The sequence below is a fragment of the Tupaia chinensis genome, unplaced genomic scaffold, assembly GCF_000334495.1.
Source record: "Tupaia chinensis unplaced genomic scaffold, TupChi_1.0 Scaffold143574_1, whole genome shotgun sequence".
Classification (NCBI taxonomy): Eukaryota; Metazoa; Chordata; class Mammalia; order Scandentia; family Tupaiidae; genus Tupaia; species Tupaia belangeri.
In genome coordinates this window covers 3,221,255-3,247,132 of record NW_006203419.1, presented here as the reverse complement: position 1 = coordinate 3,247,132, position 25,878 = coordinate 3,221,255, and the positions used below count along the sequence as shown (strand labels likewise).

The window sequence follows — 25,878 nt, the reverse complement described above, 5'->3', positions numbered from 1 at the left end:
GTGCGCAGGGTGCTTGTGCGTGAATGCCCAAAGAATGGAGGGGAGGGAACTGCAGCCTGGCCATTCCCCTGGGGAGTGATTTCTCACTGTCTCAGTCTCTGTCTTTCTTTAGTGAGCTCACATACCCTATGGCAAAAATCTTAAAAAAATGAGAACTCACTAAATTTATTTTGTACAGTGTATATAAAATGTTGTCAATAGTATTTTTATTTATTTTCTTTTAATTTACATATGATCAAATTCATCATTTGGCCATCCAGTTATAAGAGCTTTCACAAATATGTAGAGGGAATAATTTACTTTTGAAAAAAAATTGTTTTGTGCCAGTCTGTGGCCTGGTTAAGGAAGCTGGATCCTGCACAGCTTACCACGTGGTTTGATTCCTGGTTGGAATAGCTTGAGAAACATACCAGATGTGTATATGTGTGTGCTCAAAACCCCGAAGAGAAGGAGACATAGAGGAGAAAGGATTGTGGCATGGCTATTCCTCATGAGGTGTGCTTTTTGCACATTCTCTCTCTCTTTCTCTCTTCCTCTGTCTCTCTGGTGGGCCCATGTGCCCTCTGGAAAATTGAAAAAAAGATAGGAAATTAAAAAATTTTTTTTTCGTGTTTTAATTTTATTTTTGCTGTTTTTGTTTATTATTGTAGAGGGCATGTGTGCTGGCCAGAGAGAAAACTTGCCCACCATTGGGTCCTGGTCATGCTGCAATTCTTTTTTCTCCATTTCTTTAGGCATGCATAACACGCTGCTGGCATGATTTCCTTTTTTTTTTTTTTTTAAAGGAATTGTTTAATTTATTATTATTATTATTCAATTTGACCAGAGAGAGACAGAGGCAGAGAGAGGGAGAGTGAGAAAGTAAGCCCCCAAGTCTGGGACTCAAACCGTAGTTGGCCATGTGGGAGTCTTGGGCCCTAACTACCACACCAACTGCCGTTCCTGTCGCTGTGATTTTCAGGTTGCTAGAGAAGGAACCACAGTTGACCGTGTAGGATTTAGTTTCTAATATGCAGCATTTAATTTCTATGCTGTGGAGCTGGCCTTGTTTTAATTTTCTAATGAAGAAAGTCTATGCTTACTATTTAAACACGCAAAATTCTCAAAATAAGGAAGATGAAAGTATGTTTGGTTCTGTCACCTAATGACACCGCTGTGTATGCTTCTTTCCATTCTTTTTGTTTTCTATGTGTAGTATTTTTTTTCCTTTAAATTATTGTCATCAAATTGCATGTGTTACATTCTCACAAGTTGTATATACTTATTTTTAAAGAATTATTTACGTAGTTTTATTTTTTTATTTTTTTAGAGAGTTTTTTTTTGGTATAAGGTACATGTGCTCACTTGAGAGACAAAGAGACAGAGATTCAGTAAAAGAGAAATCACCCCCTTGGGGGGTGGACATGCTGCATTCTCCTCCCAGAATTTTGGGCGTGCACACACATGAGCCTGGCGTGATTTTTTTTGGAGAGGTGTTTTTTGCTATAGGGCGCGTGCGCTTGCCAGACAGACAGAGAGAGACATAGAGATAGAAAGCAAGAAATCACCCCCCAGGGGGGATGGTCACGCCGCAATCCCTTCTCCTCCATTCCCCTCTCGGGATCTTGGGCATGCACACACACGCGCCCGGCGTGAGTTTTAAGCCACCGGGTCTGGGACGCGAACCGCGGTCGACTACATGGGAGTCCAGCGACATAGCCATTACGCTAACTACTGGTTCCTGCCTGGTGTGATTTTTAAGCCTCCAGGTCTCAGACTCAAACCGCAGTTGACTATGTGGGAGTCTAGTGACGTAACCATTACACCATCTACTGGTCTCATTATTGTTATTTTTTAATTTACCAGATACAGAAAGAGGGAAAGTGAGAAAGCAAGCTGCCTGGTCTGGGACTAGAACCGGGGTCAGCTGTGTAGAAATCCAGCGCCCCAGCCGTAATGCCAAGTAGCATTTATTAATGACGATGGACTTGAGAGGAAGAGAGTTCTTTCTGGGCATACCTGCGAAGTAAATGGTCTCTCAGCGCTCAGAGTTTGATTTACTGTATCTGTATTTCAATTCACAAATCTCTCTGCTTTGTTGTTTCACAGAGCTTCTTTCTCAAATGCCTGGTGATCTTTGGTGGGCACTTGTCAAATGTACATGTCTCCCACTCACATTTGGTGTGTCCACACAGACCTTTATCATGATTTGCCTCATCAAGCACATTTCCTTCCTTGTTTCTGAGGGGGATGCCCTTGTTCTTTTCTTTGCAGTCGCTTTCTTTTCATCTTGTTGTCACTTCCATTCTTCTAGTTGCCAAGATTCTTAAACTCGTATTAATGAAGTGGTTTGTGTGTGTGTGTGTGTGTGTGTGTGCACACGCGTGTGTGCATGTGTGTGTTTTAGTTTGCTTGCTGGAGAGGGACAGGAAGAGAGGGAAAGTGAGAAATCACCCCCCAGCGGGAGATGGCCATGTAGTAGTCCCTTTTCCTCCATTCTCCTCTTGGGATTTTGCGTTGGCACACACATGGGGCTGTTATGATTTCAAGCCACCAAGTCTGAAATTCAAACTGTGCAGTGGGCCACGTAGGCTCCATCTGCCTTAACCTGCTCACCATCTGCTGACCCCACAGTGGCTATTTTTTGGAGAGGAGGAAATTTTTGTTATAGGATGTGTGCACTCGCCAGAGAGACAGAAAGCGAGAAATCATCCCCTGGGGGGATACCTATGCCGCAATCCCTTCTCCTCCATTCTCCTCTCGGGATCTTGGGCAGGCATGCACATGTGCTTGATGTGAGTTCGGGACTCGAACTGTGGTCAACTGCATGGGAGTCCAGTGACGTAGCCATTACGCCATCTGCTGGTCTCTCTACAGTGGCTTTTTGATATTCCATTTTGAGATTATCTGGCAGTGTACTGATTATTCCTGCCCAGAAACTCAGGTTTCATTAAATTGTGCTGCGTTTCCTCTGACTTTTGAGGCCCCTTTGTCCCGATGAGGGATTGTCTTCCTCCACTTACCCTGTGTGCTATGAGTGGGCTGCTGTTTTCAGTGCTCTAGATACTCATCTGCTTGCTCCCCTCTGCGCCCTGTGGTAGCCTGCTCTCGGAGGGAACCATTTTCTTTTTTGTTTTTTTTCTTTTTCTTTTTCTTTTCTTTTCTTTTCTCTTCCCTTTTCCTTTCTTTTCCTCTCTTCTGTTGTTTTCCCTCCCTTCTCTTCCATCCTTCCTTCCTTTTCTTCTTTCTTTTTCTTTCTCTTTCTTTGCTTTCTCCTTTTGTTTTGTTTTGTTTTGTTTTGTTTTTCTTTCTGCAAGAGGGCACATGCACTTGTCAGAGAGAGAGAGACAGAGAAAGAGAAAGAGAAAATACCTCACACTGGGACATGGTCATGCCACAGTCCCTTCTCTGTTGTTCCATCCTGTTGGGATTTGGGGGTGTACACACCCACCCACAGTGTTTCTCAGGCTGCCAGGGCCAGAGTTTGAACTGAGGTTGGCCATGTGGGATTTATTTAAACCATTCAGCCTAGGGGCCAGCCTTCTGATCACTTCAAGCCTGCAATTCTTATTTTCTTGAGCCCTCATGTGCAGCTCGGTAGTTGTGTGCCGCTTCTCTTACTCATTGGGCGTCTCAGTCTGTCCAAGTCCATAGCAAATTTCTTCAGGTGTGGTCTGTTTCCATCACGCTGCCGAGACCAGGAAAATAGTTGAGTGGTTGGTTTTATTCCATGTGCTTTGAGACTATCAGTACAGATCCTAAAATACCGAGAGGAGAAATTTCTATTTTATTGGAGCCTGGTTTCCAAGAGACTTCGCTGTATTTGGAAATTCTGGTGTTTCTGGTTTATAGACTCTGCTGTTGACGTCAGCGTCTCACTCTCTTATTACCAAACATGTTATATAAAAATGCGTTGTTTATGGTTTGATCGGTAGCAACAAGAGAGTTAAATATTTACTGGAGAAATTGAGTATTTTCAAAAACCTGTGTAAACACCGAGGGTGATTACAGAGCTTACATAAGAAGGTAAGGAAGATGGAATGGTTGTGTAATGGTTTCTGTGAAAGAGATTCCAAGCAGATTAGGATAGCTTGGCCCTTTTCCGTTGGATCTTTTTAAAAATCAACATTGTCAATGTAGGATTAAGACCAGCTGTTGATAAATTGTCTAAGTTTTCTACTTATTTTCTATTTGATTTAAAAAAATTTTCATCAATAAATCTATCCCATTCCATTTAGTAACCTTCCTTTTGAAATACAGGCATTCTTTCTGTTTTCCATGCAAACTCGGAGCCTGCCATATGGTAGCTGTAAAGTCCTTCTGAATTTGAGTAGTTTCCCTGGGATGGGCCCTGTGTTTTATTTTGCTTCTGGGCTTCCAGCAAAGAGCCCAACTCCAGCCCCTTTGGGCCTTTCAACTTGTGCTTGCTCTTTGCATGCGGATGTCTGACTTGGCCTTTCGTATCTGGCCTCTTCCTCGCTTCCTTCTCCTGATTCTGCGTGTGTGAAAAACTCAGTGAAGGGACCCACTCTCCCCTGCAGGCCGTGGTGCTGATTGTGTGCGATCTTCATGAGAGGGGTTATTTGGCTCTTTGAAATAAGATACGTAGCCATGCCTCTCTCTGCACATGTGTGTGTGTGTGTGTGTCAAATCGAAGCATCACAAGTTTACACACTGTGAGTCTGTGCCATCGTGATTTCCACGGCCGTGTGCTCCGAAAGAGTTGTCTTTCCCCGGTGTCCATTTTCTTTAGCACTGTCTGGTCTGATTATAATGAGAACTATATGCCATTTTCTCATAGTTACATTAAATAAAGTAGAAAAAAGGGTCAAATTCATTTTAGTAATATAGTTTATGACCTAATCTATAAAAATATTTTAGTAGATAATCAGTGTAATAATTAATGAGCTACTTTCCATCCTTCTTTTTGTAGTAACTTTTTGAAGTCTGATGTGTGTTTTCTACTCGGAGCACAGCTCGGTTGGAACGATCATACCTCAGGTGTTCAGTAGCCGCCTAGGGCTGGTGGCGCCTCTGCTGGGTAGCACAGTTCTAGACCCACATTGCTTTATCTGTCACTGAGTCATATGTTTTCAACTTTCTCAGACTTTTGGGGATTTCATAATGTGAGCCACTTCCGTTTATGAGGACTGCGTAATGATATTTAAGCATAGTTGAATGATGCTTCTATGGCTTCCCCTTCTTCATGTTTTTTCTGTCAAATTTAGAGGTTCCCTGCTGCCTGGAAAATACCAGTCCAACAAGTAAATTGATCCTCCCCACCCCCACTTGAGAAGACAGAGATTCTTGTAAACATATTTTCAATTAATCAGACATATATATTTTCAGTAATTTTTTTTTAAACCCAAACATAACCCAAGATATGTTCTGTAGCTTATCATGTTAGACAAGTTCAAGTTCAGGGTCCAGTGGATAGGTCTTATTTCTTTTCAAATAAAGAATTGAAGACCTAGGGAAATGTGAAGAAGTGCAGTAACTCGTGGTTGATAAAGATGGCCTCTGTGGGGTCAGCAGATGGCGTAGTGGTTACATTACTGGACTTTCACATGGCTGACTGTGGTTCAGTTCCCGGACCCAGTGACTTGAAATTCATACCGGTAGCATGTGTATTCATGTCCAAAATGTGGAGAGGAGAATGGAGGAGAAGGGATTACAGTGTGGCCATCCCCCCGAGTGGTGAGTTCTCACTTTTCCTCTCACTGTCTTTGTGTCACTCTCTCTGTCTCTATCTCTCTCCAGCGAGCATATGTGCCCTAAGGCAAAAACCTCTTAAAAAAAACTTTAAAAAAGTCTTTGGAAGATATGAGTCTGAGACTAAGAAGAATTTGAGAAAGTGTAGGAAAATCAGGAGCCCCTGAACACAGTGGGTCTGGGAATAGGAAGAACGCCTGCTTCCTGCTGTACCTTTAGTTTTCATAGTTACTCAGGTGCCACCAAGTCCTTAGAAATAGGACTTCATCCGTTTCCTTACCAGGAAATGCTGGACCCCCACTGCTGTCTCAGGGATGGTGTGGGGGGCCCTGCTACTCTCTCAGGGATGGTGTGGGGGGCCCTGCTGCTCTCTCCGGAGCATGTTGGCCATGTTAGTAGAGTGTGTCTTCAGCACTAGTTTTGAATGCCTTAATTTCTCTTCTAGTTCATCTTGCTTGTATATTTATTTCAGTATTGTCCTTAGGCATGATTTAAAGTTTTAAAAATTAGGAAGGACCTGCTTGGTGCCTCAGAGGAGATGCACTGTTCAGGTGGTGTTCGACCCACATGGAGGGTGGTTGACCTGTACGTGCCAGTCACACGCACCCACGACCCCGCAGGCTTAGGCTGGCTGGAGGGGGATTACAGCGTGAGGCCCTGTTCAGGGTCTTTCTTTGCTTGTCTTTCTCATGAAAGCAATAAATGAACTTTAAAAAAAACGTATGAAAAGGGAGATGTACACATTGTAGAAAAATAAAATTTGAGCAAAAAAAAAAGTCACTTATAATCTTATCATCTGGAGATAGTTACTTAACGTTTTGGTGGTCTTCTCTAATTTCTCTGTGTTGTGCGTGTGCACACGTGTATGGACACTAAAACTGGATCATCAGGTGTGTGTGGTAACCTGCCTTCCCCTCTGTTCAACACACTGCCAGTCAATGAGCACTTCTACTACCAATTTTTAAAAAAAGAACGATTGATTTAATTTCATTTTTATCATTATTATTTTAACCTGACCAGGGAGAGACAGAGAGAAGGGGAAAGTGAAGAAGACAACCACTGGGTCCAGGACTCAAACCACAGTCAGTCTTGTGGGAGTCCAGCATCTTCAGTGCCATGCCAGCTGCCAGCCTCCTGTTGCCAATTTCTTAATCTTTTTTTTTTTAATTTTTAATTTTTTTTTTTTTTTTTTTTTTAGGTTTTTGTCATAGGGTGTGTGTGCTTGCCAGAGAGACAGAGACAGAGAGAGGGAAAGTGAGAAATCAGTCTCCTGGAGGCATGGCCACACGACAGTCCCTTCTCCTCTGTTCTTCTCTTGGAATATTGAACATACTCACACATGCCTGGCTTGGTTTTCAAGGCAGTGGGTCTGGGACTGTAACCATGCAGCCAGCCATGTGGGATTCTTCCTCCCCCATCAGGTCACCCTGTTGGTCCGATCTATAGATATTCTAAGAATGTGCCCACAGTTTGACCAGCCAGTCCTCTCTTTGTAATGAATGTTTTCCCCTCTGGTTTTAGATTACTTGAATTTTAGTGAATACTCTCCTAATGAAAAAACTTTTTTTTGAGAGAGAGTTTTTTTGCTATAGGGCATGTGTGCTCACTGGAGAGATAGAGAGAGACTGAGAGATAGAAAGTGAGAAATCACCCCCCAGAGGGGATGGCCACACTGAAATCCCTTCTCTGTTCTCTTCTCAGGATTTTGGGCATGCATGCACACGTGCCCGGGAAAGTGAGTCTATTTTAAATATCTTGTTAGGATAAATTATTCCTTAAGAGTAAAATCATCAGGTCAAAGGCTCTGTATATGTGAGAGCTTTTGACTGATGATGTTCAATGAATGACCAGCCAGAAAGGCTGTACCAGTTATTACTGCCCCTGGCAGGATATCCAAGTGTTTGCTGGTTAAGGAGACATTAAAAAATGAATTGGTGGGACTAGCAAGCAGATGGTTCAATGGTTATATTTTTGGACTCCCATGTAATTGATCACAGTTAAAGTCCTGGACCCAGCGACTTAAAACTCATGCTGGCCTTGTGTGCACGCATGCCCAAAGTCCCTAGCGGAGAATGGAGGAGAGGAGATTGCGGCACGGCCATCCTCCCTGTGATTTCTCGCTTTCTGTCTCTTCAGCAAGTGCATGTGTCCTATAGCAAACTCCCCCCAAAACAAAAACAAAAAATTATCTCTCTCAAAAATAAAAAAGGAATGGATAATTTTATGATTTCTCTAGTGAATTAAAATGATACATTTAAGGGAACCAGCAGTTAGCAACCAGCCCTACATTGCCTCAGGGAAGAACAGGAACTACGGGGTGATTTCTCGCTTTTTGTCTCTCTGTCTCTGTCTGTCTGGCGAGTGCATGCGCCCTATAACGAAAACCTCTCCAAAAAAAAAAAATGATACATTTAAGGGAACCAGCAGTTAGCAACCAGCCCTACATTGCCTCAGGGAAGAACAGGAACTACGGGGTGATTTCTCGCTTTTTGTCTCTCTGTCTCTGTCTGTCTGGCGAGTGCATGCGCCCTATAACGAAAACCTCTCCAAAAAAAAAAAATGATACATTTAAGGGAACCAGCAGTTAGCAACCAGCCCTACATTGCCTCAGGGAAGAACAGGAACTACGGGGTGATTTCTCGCTTTTTGTCTCTCTGTCTCTGTCTGTCTGGCGAGTGCATGCGCCCTATAACGAAAACCTCTCCAAAAAAAAAAAATGATACATTTAAGGGAACCAGCAGTTAGCAACCAGCCCTACATTGCCTCAGGGAAGAACAGGAACTACGGGGTGATTTCTCGCTTTTTGTCTCTCTGTCTCTGTCTGTCTGGCGAGTGCATGCGCCCTATAACGAAAACCTCTCCAAAAAAAAAAAATGATACATTTAAGGGAACCAGCAGTTAGCAACCAGCCCTACATTGCCTCAGGGAAGAACAGGAACTACGGGGTGATTTCTCGCTTTTTGTCTCTCTGTCTCTGTCTGTCTGGCGAGTGCATGCGCCCTATAACGAAAACCTCTCCAAAAAAAAAAAATGATACATTTAAGGGAACCAGCAGTTAGCAACCAGCCCTACATTGCCTCAGGGAAGAACAGGAACTACGGGGTGATTTCTCGCTTTTTGTCTCTCTGTCTCTGTCTGTCTGGCGAGTGCATGCGCCCTATAACGAAAACCTCTCCAAAAAAAAAAAATGATACATTTAAGGGAACCAGCAGTTAGCAACCAGCCCTACATTGCCTCAGGGAAGAACAGGAACTACGGGGTGATTTCTCGCTTTTTGTCTCTCTGTCTCTGTCTGTCTGGCGAGTGCATGCGCCCTATAACGAAAACCTCTCCAAAAAAAAAAAATGATACATTTAAGGGAACCAGCAGTTAGCAACCAGCCCTACATTGCCTCAGGGAAGAACAGGAACTACGGGGTGATTTCTCGCTTTTTGTCTCTCTGTCTCTGTCTGTCTGGCGAGTGCATGCGCCCTATAACGAAAACCTCTCCAAAAAAAAAAAATGATACATTTAAGGGAACCAGCAGTTAGCAACCAGCCCTACATTGCCTCAGGGAAGAACAGGAACTACGGGGTGATTTCTCGCTTTTTGTCTCTCTGTCTCTGTCTGTCTGGCGAGTGCATGCGCCCTATAACGAAAACCTCTCCAAAAAAAAAAAATGATACATTTAAATTTTACTTATGTTCTTTTGGATTTTTTGCATTTTGTACAAGAAAGCTTTCACACGATTCATATTCCCATAAGCAGTACAGACAATCATGTTAAAATAAAGGAGTTTTGACAGTTTTGGGAATTCTTACAGCCAAGCAGACTGCTTTTATTTATTTTTTAATTTTTTTAAGGTTTTTGCCATAGTGTGCATGTGCTTGCCAGAGACGGAGGGAGAGGGAAAGTGAGAAATCACCTCCTCTGCTGGGGGATGGCCATGCTACAATCCCTTCCCTTCTCCTCCATTCTCTTCTTGGGGTTTTGAGCACCCACACACATGAGCCTGATACGATTTTCAAGCTGCCAGGTCGGGGATTCGAACCATGATTGACCATATGGGAATCTAGCCCCTTAACCACCACATCACCTGCTGCCTCAATCAGACTTTTAAGTGCATGTGGAGAAGGTGTTCTGAAGTCAGTGTGCCAGAAACTGTGTCCCCAACCTAGCAGCTCACTGGATACGTTTTTTAGGCATACTCTTCACTCTCTGAGCTCATGTTTTTTGCTAGCTATAACATTGGAATCATACAGATTCAGAAAACTTGGAGTTTTGATTGGTTGGACTCTGCTGGAGAGAAACCAGATAGCAAGGTGATTTTTTTTTTTTTTAAGAATTATTTAGTTTAATTTTTAAAATGTATTTATTTTAATTTAACCAGAGAGGAACAGAGTGAGGAAGAGAGAGAGAGGGAAAGTGAGAAAGGAAGCCACCAGATCCGGGACATGAACCATAGTCAACGCTGTGGGAGTCCAACGTCCTTAACCATCATGCCATCTGCCAGCCCCAACAAGGTGACTTTTAAAATTTCAGATGTATGAGTCTGGGATCAGCCAGACCTTTATTTATCTTTTTATAAGTGGTGCTCTTTTCCTTCCTCTGGAGCCACTCCTGCCCCATCCCATGCTCAGCCTTCTCACTCTCAAGTAGGACCTCCGCTTTGTAGTTCATGAAGAAAATACGTCATGTGTAAGTGCCCCCTACGTCCTGTCCTCCTCCTCATGGCAGATTGGGTAAGAATGACTATCTGTATTCATTGGTCTCCACCTTCATCCACAGAGGAAATGAGGCACTAACTGCAGATGGTCTCTGTGGAACTGTTGTAAACCAAGTCTGCGAGTTTTCCTACCAAGGTTACAAGAGAACTGCTTATCACTCGCTGTGGTATAGGCAGAATTTTTTTTTTTCTTTGCTTCTTTTTTTTTTCCTTTAGTGAGAGAGACACACAGAGAGGGCGTGTGTCCCCACAATACGTTCTTCTCATTGCCATCCACCCCACGCCTCAGCTGGCCAGGATCATGGGCATGCCATACACCTGCCTGGTATATTCAGGGCAGTGTCCTGACATGACCTTTGCACCTGCCTTGTGGGTCACCTTTCATAACGTGGCATTACCACTGTGCCACGGCCCAGTACCAGTCAGAATTTCTGGCTTGGTTTACGGGACTATGTTTATGTTTTCACAGACAATGGGACTTTAGAAGTGCCATGACCCTTGGAGAGGGATAGATTAACTCACCTCCCTAGATAGGTAGGAAGGGCTCGTTCTTTTTTTTTAAAGAAAATAAAACAGTTCAGATACCTTCTGCTAATCTTATCTCACCTGCTTTCTCATTCTTCCAGAGATAACTTTGCTATCCACGAGTTTACATTTATGTTAAATATTTATATATCCATCAACCAGTGTACAATATTGGCTGCCTGATTTAAAATTTAAATAAGAGAGCTTATATGCATGGTGTTATGCTGTCTTCTTACTGCGGAATATGTGTTTAAGCCACATTGGCCCACGTAACTAGAGTTCATTTATTGTAAGCACTCTACTTTATTCCACTGTTTAAATACACGATAACTTACTTAGATATTTTCTAGTGTTAGCTGTGGACTGTTTTTTTTTAAAAAAAACATTTTAAAAATAATTATTTTATTTCATTTACTGTCGTCATTGTTATTTGTTTAATATGACCAGAGAGAGAGAGAAAGAGAAAGTAGGAAAGCAAGCCTCCAGGTCTGGGATTTGAACCGTGGTTAGCCATGTGCGAGTCCAGCACTTTAGCTACCATGTCACCTGCCAACCCCAGCTGTGTACAGTTAAAAACAGCTGCAAGGGTCTGCTTGTAGTGGCATGGCATGGTGGTAGCACCACTCTGCAGTGCTGGAAGCCGTGTGGAAGACCAGGGTTTGGCTCTGGGGTTGTCTTGTACATGCCAGGTGCTTGTGATCTTGGCTGGCTGGGAAGAGGATTGTGAAATGAGATCCTGTGTGAGAGTCCCCTTTTCTCTTTGTGTGCCTCTGTTTCTCTTTCTCTCTCTCATGAAAGAGGTAAATAAATAAACTTTGGGGAGAAAAAAGGCAGTAGTGTGGTGGACACAATGACTACCCTCACTTGGGGCAGTTTCTCTAGGATGGAGCATACTGAGAAGTTACCTGGAGGACCATGGTGCTCAGCGTCTTCCACTTGCAAAATTTTACCAAATTATTTTCCTAAGCATTTGAACTGATTTACATTTCTGGCAACAAGGTAGGAGAATTCTGTTTATTGCCATTATCAGTGTTGTTATACTCTTACTCTGGCTTTATCTAGTGGGTGTGAAATTATATCACCTCTTAATAGGGATCTGCCATGGTTTGCTTATCCACTCGCTAGTTGAAGGTGAGTGTTGTTTCCGGCTTTGGCTAATTTAAATGAAGTCAGTATACACATTTATGTACAGGTTTTTGTCTGAACCTGTTTCCTTTTTCCTGGGTAGACAGGTACCCAGGAGTACTATTTCTAGGTCTTGGGGTAGATGTATGTGTAACTTGATAAGAAACAACCAGGCAGGTTTCCAAAATAGTCGTACTAACTTACATACCCACTAGGAGTGTGCCAGAGTTCCAGTTACTCTCGTGTCCTTGTCAGCACTTGGTGTTTTTGTTTTTTCTTGTGTTAGCCATTTTAACTGGTATGCTATATAGTTTTATTACCCTAAAGAAGGAAATTTAATGGGGCCAGCAGGTAGTGTAGTGGTTAAGGTGCTAGACTCCCACATGGCCGACCACAGTTCAAATCCTAGACCTGGCGGCTTGAAAAATCACGCCAGTTGCATGTGCATGTGTGCCCAAAATCCCGAGGGGAAAATGGAGGAGAAGGGTTGCTGTGTGGCCATTCCCTCTTTCGGGGGTGATTTCTCACTTTCCCTCTCTCTCTCTCTCTTTCTTAGGTGAGTGAATGGACTCTGGCAAAAACCTCAAATAGAAAAAAAAGAATAAGATTTAAAAATCAGGTTGTGTTTGGGACTGGCAGGTGGCATGGTGGTTAAGGGCACTGGACTCCCACATGGCTGACCACAGTTCGAGTCCCAGACCTGGTGGCTTGATTTTCTCACTTTCTCTCCCTCTTTCTCTCCCTCTGTCCCTCTCTGGTCAAGTTAAAATAAATAAGTAAATAAATAAAGTTAAATAAAATAATATTTTTAAAGGATTATTTAATTTTATCCATTGTCACTATTTTTTTGGAAGTTGACCAGAGAGAGACTCTCTGAGAGAGAGAAGGAAAGTGAGAAAGTAAGCTGCCAGGTCCGAATTTGAACCACAGTCAGCCATGTGGGAGTCCAGCTGCCCCAACCACCACACCACCTGCTGGCCCCTAAATAAAATAATTCTTTAAAAAAAAATCAGATTGTGTTTTCAAATGTTTTAAAGGAATTGATTTTTGCTATCCTTAGTCTTGACTTTTTTCTCCCCTTCTTTAATTCAAAGCCAGAGCGTTGTGTTAGGGTGACAACAGTGATAAAGTGGTATAGTCTAGCATAGTAGTTGCAGCCTGCTGTTAGAGAAAATGTGATGTTTTCTTGAAATATCAAGAAAAACTTATTATCAAGAGTTAATAAGTATATTAAGTTGTGGAATCTATCATCTACTAGTGGGACCTTGGCGGGATTACTTCTGGAAAATAGATATAATAACTTCATGGCAGAGGGCTGTGTCCCCTTTAATAATACCATCCGCCTACTGGTGTAATTTTTCCTCCCCTCCAGGCTTCGAATAGATTTAATTTGAGGATGCTTTTTCTGTGACTAAAAACAAGTATAAAAAACACGGACGTAGAACACCACTCTTATTTTAGAGTCAGCTATTTGAGCCCACTGAGTAGGGACCTGCTTAGCCACTGTGTGTGACCCGTGGGGAGCTCTCTTTCCCACTGACCCTTACATTCTGCGGCACGTCATCAACCAGGACCCACTGTCATGTGAGACTTGAGCTTGAAGGATGCAGTTTTCACGGTGGATTTACTCAGAGAGTTGGATGAACTTTGTTTTACTTCATGCCGGAATTCTGGTGTGTGCTTGTCAGTACACATTCTGAGTCTTGCCTTGCGATTATGGATGAGTGGCCAGCCTTTAAGTGTCTGCCAACGAAGTCGATTTAGTCAGGCTTTATAGTCAAGGTGAACAATGAACTTATTCATCCCACCCAGACACTCAGCCTTTATCATGAACCTTCGCCTTGGTCACTCTGAAGGAAAATCACTCCTTTCCCCTGCCCCCAGGTTTGAAGTGTGTACTGATCTGGTGGTACTGATCTGCGTATTTTCTTTTGAAAATTCAGCAGCTGGGGTTATTCCCAATGAGTCGCCTCTCCAGTGCCCTTTTCAGAAGACCTCTGCCTAGGTGTGTGTGTTTTTTTTCTTCCGAATGTCAGATTTCTATTTTATTTTTTTTTAAACTTTATTTATTTATTTTCTGGCAAAGTTTTTGCTATAGGGCTTATGCACTTGCCAGAAAGCCACAGAGAGACAGAAAGCGAGAAATCACCCCCTAGGGGGATAGCCACGCCTTAATCTCTTCTCCTCCATTCTCCTCTTGGGATCTTGGGCACGCACGCACATGCACCCAGCGTGAGTTTAAGCCACCAGGTCTGGGACTCAAACCTTGGTTAGCTACATGGGAGTCCAACAACATAGCCATTATGCTAACTGCTGGCCCCAGATTTCTATATTCTTAAAATGTACACATTACTGTTTACTTAAATACCAAATGGTTTTTTCCAAACATTAGATTGCTTTCTTTTTTCCTTGTTTTTTTTTTTTTAATTGCCAGAGGGTGTGTGTGTTCACCCGAGAAAGAGAGACATAGAGACAGACAGGAGGAGACAGCATGGCTTGATGGGGCATGTCACTCTGCAGTCCCTTCTTTTCCATTTCTCTATCCTGTTGGGATTTGGGGCACATATGAACATGCCCCCAGCGAGCGTTCAAGCTACCAGGGCCAGAGTTGGAACTGTGGCTGGCTGTGTGGGATCTGGCTTTCTAGAGCTATGGGGCTAGGATTTCTTTGTTTTCAAAGACATTTTTCTTAGATTTTTGCCATAGGGCATGTGAGCATGCCAGAGTGAGACAGAGACAGACATAGAGAGAGAGAAAGTGAGAAATCACCCCCAGGGGAGGGCCACATAAGCAGTTCCTTTTCCATTCTCTCGGGGTTTAGGGCCCTCGCGCACACATGTCAGCATGTTTCTCAAGCTTCTGGGTCTGAGACTCAAATTGCAGAGTCGGCCAGGTGGGACCTAGCACTTTAATCACCATCTCACCTGCTGGCCCAAGATTTCTTTATTCTTAAAATGTTTATATATCTACAGGGGCCAGCAGGTAGCATGGTAGTTAAGATGCTGGACTCCCATATGGCTGACTATGGTTTGAGTCCCAGACCTGGTGGCTTGCTTTCTCACTTTCCCCCCTCTCTCTCTGTGGTTCAATTAAAATAATAATCATCATAATGAATAAAAAAAGTTAAATAAATAATTCTTTAAAAAATAAATAACTAAAATGTATATTTTTTGTTTATCGAAAGGGTGTACTTTTGGCTGCTTTAACATAACTAAACAACAAAGTGAAAGCTGCTTTTTCACATAATCTGGTCCCTTTTCTTAATTCTTAGAGTATTAATTCTTTTCTTTTTTTTTTTTTTTTCTTTTGAGAAGTTTTTGCTACAGGGCGCATGTGCTCGCCAGAAAGACAGAGACAGAGAGATAGAAAGTGAGAAATCACCCCCATTGGGGGATGGCCACCCCACAATCCCTTCTCCTCCATTCTCCTCTAGGGATCTTGGGCACGCACGCACATGTGCCTGATGTGAGTTTAAGCCACCGGGTCTGGGACTTGAACTGTGGTCGACTACGTGGGAGTCCAGCGACCTAGCCATTACGCTAACTGCTTGTCCTGAGTATTAATTCTTTTTTAAAAAAATTATTTATTTTATTTTATTTTATTTTCTATTATTATTATTTTTGACCAGAGATAGACAGAGAGAGAAAGGGAAGGTGAGAAAGCAAGCTGCCAGGTCCAGGACTCAAACCATGGTTGACCATGTAAGAGTTCAGTGCCTTAACCACCACGCCACCTGCCAGCCCCAAAGTATTAATTTTTTAAAATTAATTAATTTATTTGTTGTTATTATTTTAAAAATTTGACCAGAGAGATACAGAGTGAACAAAAGGGGAAGTGAGAAAATAAACCACCAGGTCCAGGGCTCGAACTGTGGTCGGCCATGTGGGAGTTCAGTGCATTAACCACCATGCTCCTGGCTCCCTAGAGTATTAATTCTTTAACAAGATCCAAGATGATTCATGTAGCCAGTGGAAGGAGGTGGAGGAGAGGGCATGCTCACTCTACCTTTGTCCCATTGTCCCAAACTAGCTGCATGTGGGTTTGAGGGAACCTGGGAAATGTTGCTTTTAATGTAGTTGGTTGTATGCCCAGCTTAAAATCAAAGGTTTTATATGTAAAATAACAAATATATATAAAATAAAAAAAATTTTTCTTTATTCATGGCAAAGTGCCTGTGTGACTGAGAGGGGAGAGAGAGAGAGAGACAGAAAGAGAGAGAGAGAGAGAGAGAGAGAAGTACTTTCTACAGGGCCTGGTCGTCCCATGATCCCCTTTCTTCAGACCTTTATCTCATGGATCCTGGGTACTTGGCATGAGGCCAGTATGTTTCAGGCTAATCAGACCAGGGATTCAAACTGCCATGTGGTATCCAGCTTCTTTTCAGCAATGCAGTGGCTCGGTGCCATGGAGCTGGCCTTAAATTGTGTATTTTTAAACTTCATTTATGTATTTACTTTATGAGCAAGTGAGACAGAGACAGAGGCAACATTCCCAACAGGGTCCTGATGCAATCCACCCGCAGTTTAAGCCAGCCTGGATCATAGGCCTATGTGTGCCTATTACTCATCAGGTCTCAGCCACGAACCTGGAATTTTTCCATGTGGGTCAACCTTACAGAGTGTTGTGGTAAACATTGTGCAACTGTTCAGCCCTGAGTTGAATTATTAATTGAAAGAGAGAGAGATGGCTTTTGGAGACACTTGGTGGGCTACAACACCCTTGCTGATGAAATACAGAACTTGCTACATGAATTAACATAATCAGTAATCAGAGATAAGTTGGCTCTGACATGATAATGTTTTAATTTTGCCTACATTCCTGTGTGTTTGAAATTTTCCAAAGTAGACTTTTAAAACTATTTCCATATCTTACGATTTACCTTTACCAAGTGCCGATTAAGTATTGTAACACTAGAGGGTGCTGTTAAGCAATGCTTTTGCTTGTAGTGCAGGTTAGAGAGGGAGCATCCCTAATCTGAAAACCTGAAATTTGAGATGCTACAAACCTTTTGAATGCTCACATGGTGCTGCAAGTGGAAAATTCCACACTAGACTTCATGTGACAGGTCATAGCCAAAGCACTGCGATATGAAAATACCGTGTAAAATTACTTTCAGGTTGGAAGTATAGGTGTATATAAAACATTGGTGAGTTTTGTGTTTCACCTTGATCCCATCCCCTAGGTAACCCATTGTGCATATGCAGTATTCCCAAATCCCAAATCCAAAAGACTTCTTGCCCCAATTATTGGGTTGTTGGAAAAGTCATGGTGTATTTTTACATAGAAAACCAGAAAAATTATGTTGTGACTTTTCTGACAACCCAATATTTTATTTTGATTTCTTTTAGGTATTTACCATAGGGTACATGTACTCACCGGAGAGACAGACAGAGGGAAAGTGAGAAGTCACCCCTGGGGCGATGGCCACATGGCTCTCCCTTCTCCATTCTCCTCTCAGGATTTTGGGCAAGCATGCATACACATCCAGCATGCTTTTTAAGCCACTGGATCTGGAACTCAAACAATGGTCAGCCATGTAGGAGTCCAATGTCTTAACCATTATGCCACCTGCTGGGCCCACCCCAATTATTTTAAATATGGAGTATTCAACTAGTCTTTATAGAACTCCCTCCCTCCTCATATTTTCATAATACATAATCAGAATAGTTTTTCTCTAGACAATAACCCCAAATCTCCTCTGTCATTTTATTCAGTTTTATATCTGTAGGGCCTTTGAAATGTCAGTATTTACTGTATTTGGAAAGATAGAAATAGACTATCACCAAATGTGGAGAGTTTTTTTTTTTTTTTTTTAAATTTAAACATACTTTTGGTTTTGTCCATAAAGGGAAAACACAAACTAGAGATTATATAATAAAATCAGACATTTTCAAATGCATTATTTTATCTGAAGAATTAAACTTTCTATTATTGTATTTGTCCATTTTAGCCTTTTAGTGGTTTTGCGTATTTTCCGCCCTAAATTTACTAACCACACATCGGTACTAGGAAGTGAGTGACTGCGAATTTTGCCTCCTAATGCAATGGAAGGGACATCACTAAAAACACAGATAAGCGCAAAAAAAGAAACACCTATAATCCCACTTGACAAAGATTTCCACTATTGACTGCATGGTGCATGGTTTGTTTTCTTAGCATAGTTGCATGTGTGTGTGTGTATATGTATTGGGTTGTTGGAAAAGTCATGATGTACTTTTTCTGTTTTTCTGTGCAAAAATGCATCATGACTTTTTCCAACAACCCAATCAAACTTTAAGAAAGGGGAAATTATATGGGTTAGTGGATTTTTTTTTTTAGTATGTTTATTTTATAACTTGCTAGCTTTTTGAAGTACCATCATGCATAACGACGTTGTGGTCAATAATGGGCTGAATAGGGTGGTCCTACAAGAGCATGTAGGCCATACTATGTAGGTTTGTACAAGTGCACTCTGGTCTAAATGCAGTGACAAAGTCGCCTAAAAATGCATTTCTCAGAATGTATCCCTGTCATTAAGCAATACATCCCCATATCTTGTTTTAGTTGTTTTTTTTTAAAAACTCATTTTCTGAGTAGACAGACCCATTCTTATAAATAATTTTTTGGCCTTAGCTTTGTCATTAATGGCACTTTGAAAATATTTTTCTTTTTCCTTAAAATTTTTTTTTTAATTTATGACAGAGTGTACATGCATACACACACATGAGAGAGAGAGGTTGAGATTTGAGATTGAGATTTGAGCATCCTCCGTAGGATCTAGTCATGCTGTGATGTTCTTCCTCCAGTCCTCCAGCCTGTCATATCTGGGAACTTATGCATATGCTCAGTGTAACAGAACCGGAATTCAAACTGAGGTCACTACCTGAGATCTGGCTTTTCTGGAGCAGCACTTTACAGCTGTGCCATAGAGCTAACCCCCATCCCCTTAAAAAGAATTATTCATTTTATTGATTATTATTATAATTATTATTTTAATTCCCCAGAGACAAACAGAGAGAGAGAGAGAGAGAGAGAGAGAGAGAGAGAGAGAGAAAGTGAGAAATCAAGCCGCCAGGTCTGAGACTTGATCTCTGGTTGGCTATGTAGGAGTCTAGCGCCTCATCCACCATGCCAACTGCTGGCTCCTCAAGAACAGCCTTCTATAATTGGAATTTAGATGATTTTGTGTTTCTGGCTTTACTGGGTATCCCTTAGGGTTTTTCAGGCTAAGTATGTTGTTGGCTTTGGTGTGATGTAGGGATCCTTTTAAAGGAATTATTTCTTCTTTGTCTAGTGTGCTGAGGGTTTTATTCAAAAATTAATGTTGAGTCGTATCAAATACCTTTTAATTTCTGCTGATCTTATGTTTTTTCTTTCTACCTGTTGATGTGAGTTATAGTGTTAACTTCTCTCTTTTCCTAGTGATTTTCAGTTTTGGTAGGGTTATGCTAAATTTCTAAAAAAAAAAAAAATAAAAATTGGCAGGGTTTTTATCCTTCTCCAGTGCTTTGGAGCTGTTTGAGTAGCATGGAAAGTGACTTGACATTTTTTTCTTCTTTAGAGAGAAGTTTTTGCTGTAAAGCACATGTGCTTTCTCTCTGGAGAGACTGAGAGATACAGAGATAGAAAGTGAGAAATCACCCTTCAGGGAGGATGGCCACACTGCAGTCCTTTCTCCTCTCGGCATTTTGGGCTTGCATGCACGTGTACCTGGTGTGAGTTTTAAGCTACTGCATCCAGGGCTTGAATTGCAGTTGACTACATGGGAGTCTAGTAATATAACCATTATGCCATCTGCTGGTACCGTGACTTTACTTTTTTTTAAAGGATATTTGCCCATGAAACTATTTGGGCCTGGCGCCTATTTGAGTGGAAGGTCTTTGCTTTGGTCTTGGATGTATTTATTGATTCTGCTGTTTTTCTAGTTATTTTTCCCATCCAACTTGTGTTTTTAACTTTCTTCAGTATAGTTTGCTTATTTTTTTCTTGTTTAATTAGAGAGATTTTACAGTTTCAATTTCATATTTGACTCAATGGTTGTAAGAAAGGTTTAATATTTTTAAGTTGTTACAGTTTCTTATGTTAATTATTTCTGTGTCTTTCTGGTATTGTTCCTTTTTTGTGGGGTTCAGCCTTTTCCTTGTGGCATGATAGACGGTCAGTTTTCACAAATGCTCTTTAATCATTAGGATTGAAACTATTTTTCTTTGGGGTGCAATTTGAGATTATTATTATTATTTTAAAGTTTTTATTTATTTCTTCTGAAACAGAGGCACACACACACACACACACACACATATCCCCAACAGAATATTTGTGTTACTATCTACCCACAGTCAGCTTGGATCGTAGGCATCCTTGTACACATATGTTTAGCATGCTCTGGGAGTTCGTGGAATGCGAACCCAAGACCATTACTGTGTTGGTCCATTTGTGTTACATTGCACCATTGCCTGGCCTGATACCTATTACGTTTACATTGTTGTTAGCTAACTTGGTCAGATTCTGTAATCAGTGCAAAATAAAATAAGTACACAGCTGGAGCTTGTGCTCATAAATTCTTCCTATTCCTTTTTTTGGAGAAGGCTAGAAGTGCGTTGATCACTTCTCCTTTATTTCAGTGAAAGGGTAATTTGAACGTAAAGACTGACATTTATATTAACATTTCTGTTGTGGAGTTTACACTTTAGCAAGACAAAAATGTAAAACGTGGACAACTACCCCACCTAATACTCTTCTACCCCACTTAATACTTCCTGGTATGAATTCCATTGCACCTGACATTTAAAACATAATAAAGCAGCATTGTTATCACTTTATTTTTGTTTCACTTTGAGGTTTGTCTTTGGGAGTTGCCATTTATTTTTTGATACAATCTTGAGAGTATTTAAAAAAAAAGAATTATTTATTTAATTTTATTTATTATTATTATTATTATTATTTAATTTGCTATAGGGCATGTGTGCTCACCAGAGAGAGACAGAGAGAGAGAGACGGAAAGTAAGAAAGCAAGCCACCAGGTCTGGGACTTGAAAGGTGGTTGGCCATGTGGGAATTCAGTGCCTTAACCACCAAGCCACCTGCTGGGTCCATCTGAGAATATTTTTAATGAAATGAACTTACAGGTTTAGTTCGCATTTTAGTCTGTGTTGTGTTTCACAGAATTCTAATTCTAAATTCTAATAGTGATTTTCTTGAAGTGAAAAACATGAAATAAATCCCTCTCCAGTAGTCACAGCTAAGACCTACGATATTTTTGGATTCCTGTATGTTTAGGAAAAGGGCATTAGTGTTTCCTAATTCCCTGTCCTCAATCTTTATTAATGTAATCCTATTCAGTTGGTTTTATTGTTACTTGCTACAGTTTTTGCATTATACTATATTATGTTTGGAGAATAATATGGCATATGCATTCAGTTTTAATATTTTATTTTTATTTTAAGTTTGCCATAGGGATTATTTGCTTGCCTGGAAGACAGAGAGAGAGAGAAGTGGGAAAAGTGAGAAATCCTCCTTTCCAGGGAGCATGGCCACACAGCAAGCATGCACATGTGTCAGGTATGTGCTTTAGGTTGTTGGGTCCAGGACTTGAACTGCATAATTGGCTTTGTGGGATCCAGTTGCCCCAACCACCATGCCAACAACTGGCCCTACATTCAGTTCTATAACCAGGTATACATCCATTATTTATCTTTGTCCTGATCTTGATGACTTGGGCATATATTAGTGGCATCCTTTTATATTAGTGGTCTTTGAATTTTGCATTCTGATTCATTGTAGTTACAGTATAACCTTAAGGTTTTATTTCCTTCCTTTTTTTTTTCCCTGAGCCTGTGCATATCTGAAACTTATGGTTTGTCTTTTTACTCTTGAAGGACAACTTATCTGGGTATAAAATTCTTTGGGAAAACTTTTCCTTCAGTTCTTCTGTAGATATTCATGTTTTATTGTCTTCTGGCATTTAGTACTGCCATAGAAAAAATTGAGGCTAATCTTTTTTTTTTTTTAATACAAGCTAATTGTTTTGTTTTTGTTTATTTTTTAGAATTTAATTAATTAATTTAATTAATATTACCAGAGAGGAACAGAGTGAGGTGGAGGAGAGTAAGAAAGCAAGGTCTGGGGCTCAAACCATGGTCGGCCATGTGGGAGGCCAGCGCCCTTAACCAGCACACCACCTGCCTGCCCTTAGTCTTTTTTTTTTTTAAATAAATATTTATTTGTTTATTTATTTAAAAAATTTGACCAGAGCGAGACAGAATGAGAGAGAGAGAAAGAAACAGAAAATGAGAAAGCAAGCCGGTAGGTCCAGGACTCAAACAGTGGTCAGCCATGTGGGGGTCTAGCGCCCTTAACCACCATGCCATCTGCTGATCCCAAGGGGGCTAATCTTAATTCATGCTATTTAAGTAAACCAAACAATACTTCTTGGATGCATCTATTATTTTGTAAAATTCTTACAGTTAAATTATTTTGCCAGGTTGTGTTCAAGTGTAGGTTTCTCCTCTCTGAATTTGCATAACCTGGTGTACCCTTGTAATTTCTATACTTGAAGTTTTTAAAATTGCAGAAGAGTTGTATTTAACTATACATCATTTATATTAGGTCTTTAAATCTGTCCCATTTGTTTTAAATCTGTCCCATTTGTTCTTTTTAAATAAATTTTATTGAATATATTTTGTATACCTTATTATTCACTGTTTTGAAGTATATGGTCCACTGGTTTAAATTTTAGTATAATCACAAAGCTGTACAGTCATAGTATAATCACAAAGCTGTACATCATTTCTATAATGTAATTTTAGAAATCTAATTTCTTTGTCCCACAAAGAAACCCATTAATACTCACTTTCATTCCCATCCCCATTCCCATACCCCCCCCTAATTTCAGGCAACCATGACTCTACTGTCTTCTCTATAGATTTGCCTATTCTGAACATTTCATGTAAATGGATTTGTTCAATATGACTGGCTTCTTTGTTCCTTTTGTTTTAAGTCCAGTTAGCAAGCCTAGATTATTCAGGTCTTGACTGTGTGTGTTGCTCCATCCTCCATAGTGCTCTTCTCGAACTGTTGCTGCCTTGCTGTGTTTTTCTCTTTCTCTCTGAGTGTCTCAGGTTTGTCCTCTACCTCTGATTCAGCGTTCTGTTGTTTATTTCTCTTTACTGCCTCTCAGTTAATCCTGTACTTGTTAGTTTTCTTGTAGTTCTTCCCAACTCCAGCCTGCCATCTTTTGATCTTGGTCCATTTTCTTCACATAATTGATTGATTCTGTTTCCTTTTTTTATTTTTTAATGTATTCTCCCTCCTTTAGTCCAACTATTTTTTGTTTTGTTTTTGGAAATTTCTTTTTGGCTGCTCAGCAAATTCTCTCTGAGGTTAGAGACTTTGCAGGATATCCTAAACACAGTTCGTGTGAACCTGAGGGACTGGGTGTCTTACAGGTGGACTGGCAGTTGTGACTTCTCTGCCCTGAGCAGCTGAAACACTTGGCTCTCAGTCTTTTCCTGTTTCTAACTTGACTTCTCTGATCTTGGGACATCATCTTCTTTCACCCACTACTGAGTTCTTTAATGTTTCCACAAGTGTATAACACGTACAACTGCTTTTCTCCTGGAGTCATCCTGCTTTCTCTTCTGCCTTTATTCCAGGGACCCCATGGCCTCATGTGGCTTTGCTATGAGGAGATTCCCTTCTCCCTGGCTGTGAGGGAGGTATTTGCCCTGAAGCTCCCTGGGCCTGGTGCTTGTCTGCCTGGCTGGCTGTCTTCTGCGACTTGTCTGGATTTGGGAAGTGTAGGCTGGTGGGGAGATGGAGCAGGTGGGCCATTTTGGAGCACATCCCAAGGGCCAGGGCGGACCCACTGTCCAGGTTCCTGGCAAGCCCTGGCCTGGAGTCAGGACAGGGAAGGACAGCCTGGCTATAGTGCAGCTTCTTCCCTGTTCCTCCTATTAGATTGTCAGTGTGTGAGCCTTTTTTGTGTCTTCATGGGGGTACTTCCACTGTGTAGTGGGGCCTCTGCAGCTGGGGTTTGCACAGCAGTGCCACATCGAACTGGACTCCAGCAGTCAGTCCTCTAGTATGACAGTTGCATGTTGGCTTTGCCTGCTGTCTCCAGAGATCTTAATTTTGAGATTTCTAAAATTCTTCAAACTTTGGAAAGGGTTGTCTTTGAACGTTTAGTGGGCAAAACGAAAAATTTCCAGGAGTAAAATGATTTTTCTTTTTTTACTGAACTGGAAACAGAAGAAGTGGACCTCAGGCTTTGAAAGTCGAGGTTTTCATTCCCCTTCTTTGTGTAAGTTTGAGAAATGTAACCCTAGTAGTTGCTTGGTTTCTGCAATAGAATACCCAGCCCGCCGTGTGGAAACCTGCTGAGATTGGTGTTCAGGAAACCGTAACAGAGACATGCAGTAACCGTCTGTAACCAGGTGGTGGCCGTTGTGTAATACACAGAGCATCTCTGGTGGTATGGTTATACAATTCTGGCCAGCCTGTGTGGGTTATAAAAGCCGAAATTCCTTCAGCACCTGAAAGCGTCTCATGCCGAGCACCAGGACAATCACAGGGTTGCACAGACGCCAGCACAGACGTGGGTGGTGGCACTGATGAGGACTCTTGTGTGGATAGGGTGAGGTTTCCCCGTGAAGGTAAGACTGTTTCTTAGTACACAGAATAAGCTCTGCCTTGGGGAGTGAGTTCCCAGGCTGCACAGATTGATGAGTTTTCTGTGTAGTCTGTGTGTGTGTGTGTGTGTGTGTGTGTGTGCACGTGCACATCTGGGTCTGGGTGTGTCTGTTTCTGTGTCTGTGTGTCTGAGTGTGTACATCACTATGATCATGTGTCTGACTTTCTGCAGATGAGGCAGCTTCAAAAAGTTTGTGGACAAATGGAATTAAAATATGAGTTTATTTTGGTCCAAAAAAATTCTGAAGTCCATAGTTTGTCATGATACATGTTTTCCCTGATGAGTTTATTTTGGTCCAAAAAAATTCTTAAGTCCACAGTTTGTCATGATACATGTTTTCCCTAAACCTTTCAAAGACCTCTTTCTGTGTGTGTTTCTGCATGCCCATGTGTCTGTGCATGTGCCGTGACTATGTAGGTGAGTACGGCTTCGGTGGCTCAAGTGCACCTAGCTAGGTTACTGGAGAATCTCCAAGAAGTTTCTCAGAGCTGTCAGACATTATTTATATATCAATAAGTGAACATCACCGTTTATGCCACTTGTAGAAGGCAGTGCTCTTTATTAAATGCGGGAGAAAGAGGAATGATTCTAACTGGATGAGAAAGAGTTAACGATCCTCACTGGATCTGTGGCAACCACAGTGTCAGATTTTGTGCTTTTCAGATGCTTATTTACTTAATTCTCTGAGTCAGGTCCCATCATAGGGACTGCCACAGCTCCATGTCTTCTTTTTTGTTTTCTTTTCTATAGAATTTCAGGGGTCTGCTGAGGAGGAGGTATGTGCATAAGCAATAAGGAATAGAGAAGGAACAGACTTAATGGAAGCCTGTAGTCTCCTTTATAACTGACAGCATATATCTGAAAAATCTTTTTAAAGTCTATGGAATATAAAAACATCAGGTTCAGACATCAGAAGAAAGCAAAATGGCTGTGGTATACCATTCTAAATGATTGTTTGTCTTTGTATTTAATGAGTAAATATTTTGTGAACAACTTATATGGAACATACTCCTTCACAGAGAAAAAGAAAAAATATATATAATATACTATCAGGCATGGGCTGTTTAGACTTTCTTTCATTTATCAAAGGTCAGGGAAAAACTTTTTTCTCTTTTCTGTGTTTTTAATTCTTTCTATAGGACATGTGCACTCGCCGGGGAGAAAA

General features: G+C 41.3%; 1 protein-coding gene across 3 annotated transcripts in view; it reads left to right on the top strand.

Moving 5' to 3' along the window:
• SLC23A2 (solute carrier family 23 member 2) overlaps positions 1-25,878 on the top strand; it is a 136,689-nt gene that overhangs the window by 1,902 nt on the left and 108,909 nt on the right. Inside the window, exon 1 of one of the 3 annotated variants that reach the window (XM_027766474.1) lies at positions 24,552-24,675. The exons of the other annotated variants lie outside the window; for them this stretch is intronic. The gene's annotated coding sequence lies outside the window, so the exon portion shown is untranslated. Of the gene's footprint in view, positions 1-24,551; positions 24,676-25,878 lie in introns of those variants that run through there. 3 annotated transcript variants of the gene reach the window in all.